This window comes from Pinus tabuliformis, chromosome 4_1, assembly GCF_031772625.1.
Source record: "Pinus tabuliformis cultivar Carrire ecotype Pingquan chromosome 4_1, CPIR1, whole genome shotgun sequence".
Lineage (NCBI taxonomy): Eukaryota > Viridiplantae > Streptophyta > Pinopsida > Pinales > Pinaceae > Pinus > Pinus tabuliformis.
The window spans coordinates 219449721-219453184 of NC_142303.1; positions in this window are offsets into that span (position 1 = coordinate 219449721).

Sequence of the window (3464 nt, forward strand, 5' to 3'; positions counted from 1 at the left end):
GATCATCTCGAATCCAGCGTTGCGAAACTAGATGGGATTGGAATATTCCGGAATATGAAAGAACACATCTTTGTCATATCATAGACCAATTATATTCTTGTTGTTCACAACTTCTTCCCAATGTTTGATAATGGTATTGGGAAACTTGTATGTTGAACCTTCACATCTCCATGTAAATCCACTCTTGAAATGGCTCCATTATTCTGATCAATCTCCGAATCCTGATGGGAGTTAGGCTCAAATAGGGAGTTGTTCTGAACAAGAACCAATTCAAAACTACAAATCTTATTTTGTAGCTCATGTCTTTGTAGCCATGACTCAAGTTGGAGAAACTCAACCATCCCATGTGGATGATGTAGATAGATTCTTATATCAACAAGAGTGGCTTGCTGATTTTCTCTATGTCACCAATAGTAGATAGTATTAGAGTATTTAGCAACTCTAATGCTCTCTCAAGTTTTTCCATTTTATAATAACTTAAAGCTCAAAATATTAAGGGTGTTGGCTTCAACCAAAAATTCATTTGCTACAATGCAATAAAATATAGATGAAAGAGAAATTTCAATCAGAAATTTGTAGTCAAATCCGACAACTAAAATATAGGAATTGAGAAACCTCCATCTAACATGACCAACCTTCAGAATAAAGCACCAAACTCATATAAGTAATGGCATGACAATTATTGATATTAGGCTTTGTATTTCCTCGTAAATGCACTTGGCATCCACACTCACCATATCAAAAGATTTCTTCTCATACAAAATCCTTCTTAATTTGAAGTGAATAAAGTGAATTTTTATCAATCCTTAATTCATGCACATTAAATATGCAAAATCTCAAAATAGTCATGCAGATCTACTTGTCCTAGAATATTTCCATCACTTTTAACTCCAAGTTAATTAATTTTCAAAATTAGTCACTTCTACTTTTACTTTCTCATTTCACTTTGCTTTAACCATATTCCTTTTCTTTAATTTAATTTATAAAAGAAACGAGAAATATTTTCTTTAAATACCTTTGAATTTTTACCGCAATTTGATACAACTTCCATTCACTTGATACTTACCAACTTCCTACACCTTCTATCTCCAATTCTTTTTGTCATAAAGCTCTATTATTCAACCTTCTATCTCATATGTACATGATCGTTTCTCAACGGTCATCTATATTCCGACAATGGGTAGTAGAGGTGAAGGCCTCTAAGTGGTAATGTACGATAACATTAAGGCTAGCATGGAACTTTTGTGGTAATATTGTAGGATGATTTGCAGGAATCTCTCAACCGATTTGTTGTGTTGGTCTTCTTTCTCATGGAAACATGGTATTCTTTAAACACATCTCTTCGTGCTTGTCTAGAGAAGCAACTCAATATATCTCAGATGAGAAGCAACAAAGAAGGGCTTTCTCTAACTCTATACACAGTTTATCTTATGAACAATCTCTGTAGCATGAACAATAGCACATGTTATTTTTTTTTAGTTCCTCTCATAACAACGTAGTTGTAGAGCTATAACTAGGGTCTCTCACACCACCAATTATTCCACATTATTAAGTCAATCCGGGATCGTTTTGTTCTTTCAAGGAGTAACTCAATCTGAGGCTGTTCTGTCCAAGTAGTGCTCGGTAGTATAGCGTTCTAATGACTTGAAAGGAAACAAACACTAAGCTGTAACTAAACCAATTCAGGAAATGAAATCACACAAGGCAAATGATCAGTCAAGAGTACGGAACCAATAACCCTTCCCTTTAGAAACTAATAAAGAAAGAAAACCAAAGCATGGGCTTATAGGTCAGGGAGCTAGGCAGCGTCTTACTGGGCTCACGACAGCCTTAGGCCTGCTATCACGCGAAAGCAATAAAGGTAGATTGGCGAAAGTAAACTGGAACAGCAATTCTTAAAATGGAACAGCAGTAATGAAATGGAACAGCAGTAAAGAAATGGAACAACAAACTATCATAGACAGGAAACGTCAATCATATAAAATGGAACAGCAAACCCAAATGGAACAGCAACTCCAAATGGAACAGCAAACCCAAATGGAACAGCGAACCCAAATGGAACAGCAACTCCAAATGGAACAGCAAATCCAAATGGAACAGCAACCCCGAAGTATGTACACGGTCTATACTACTGTAGCGATCCGAGAGCAATGTATGATGCGACTATGTTTCTGAACAAAGTGATATTATCTTCAAGTCTCACAAGTACTTATTTCATATGAATCCAATAATGATAACATTCATACCAATAACTTGCTGTAGAAATGGATGCAATTCGAATAGATTCAGTTTGTGTAATACAGAGACGTGAATTACAGAACTTATTCAGATTCAGATATTAATTAAGAAGCATAGTCTATCATATAAGAAATGTATCGGATTACTGTAATGAAAGAAATAAGCAAACCACACAAATCACCGTATGATACAACAGCAAGTGACCGTCGGAGCTGGGCCCTTGGCTACGATGGTACACTGCTTAGAGTTACTTCAGATACAGAAACGAAGTGAACACCAAATCCTTTATATTGATTGCATAACAAAAGTGTACAAAATCAGATCTTACAAAAGCTCAGTGATCAAAATCGTTCTGAGTTTATAATTATAATAACAGTCGTCCCCCCACGCTCGATGGCGTGGTACCTTTATATAACATAAATGACGGAGATGTCTAGATACAAAAGATAAGCTTTAAAGCAGCGATCCCTCAGGATCGAAGATCCTGAGGGATTCGCTAATCGTTCAGGTCTCTTGCGTTCTCCATCACGGTATCCTGCGCTCTTTTCCTGGATTATTCGGCTCCAATTTTACTTGATCTTGTCCGCATCCGGTTCCCTGTCGACGGGGCAGCAGTTACTTTCCTTGCGCTTCTCGTTTTTACTCGATAATCCCCTATTTCCGCATCCTTCTGCATAGAAAACATCGATTATTAGTGATTGAGCTTCGTTTGTCCATTTTCACATAATTTACCAAAACCCTTATGTTTTTAGGCTCAATATGTAGAAAAGATTAGAAATAGTATTTGAAAAACCACTAGATTACTTATCAAAAAGCATACCTTCCAGGTGCTCCACACACCCCCCTGCTTACCCTGTTTCATGTCCTCATGAAAACGTTGTAATTGACATGCAGGTCTGTGAGAGAGTAGGCCGGAGAAGGGATCTCTCGAAGAGGCCGACAACCATGATTAGCAACTAGATGGTCAAAGAACTGGTCTAACTGATCTGCAGGCATCTCATACAGAGCCTGATATCCAGGTACAGGATGCCAAACAATTGGGCTGCGAAACCGATACCCCAACCAAAATGGGCCTGCTCACAGAATCCGTTCCCCATAGAGACTCAATCGACTAGCAGCCAATTCAAAATTCTCAAAGTTAAAGGGTTCCCTGAGCTGGATGTTTGGGTTAGAGGTTCGGTAGCGACACTTTGCAACATGGAAGGCCTGGTCTTTAATAGTCAGGA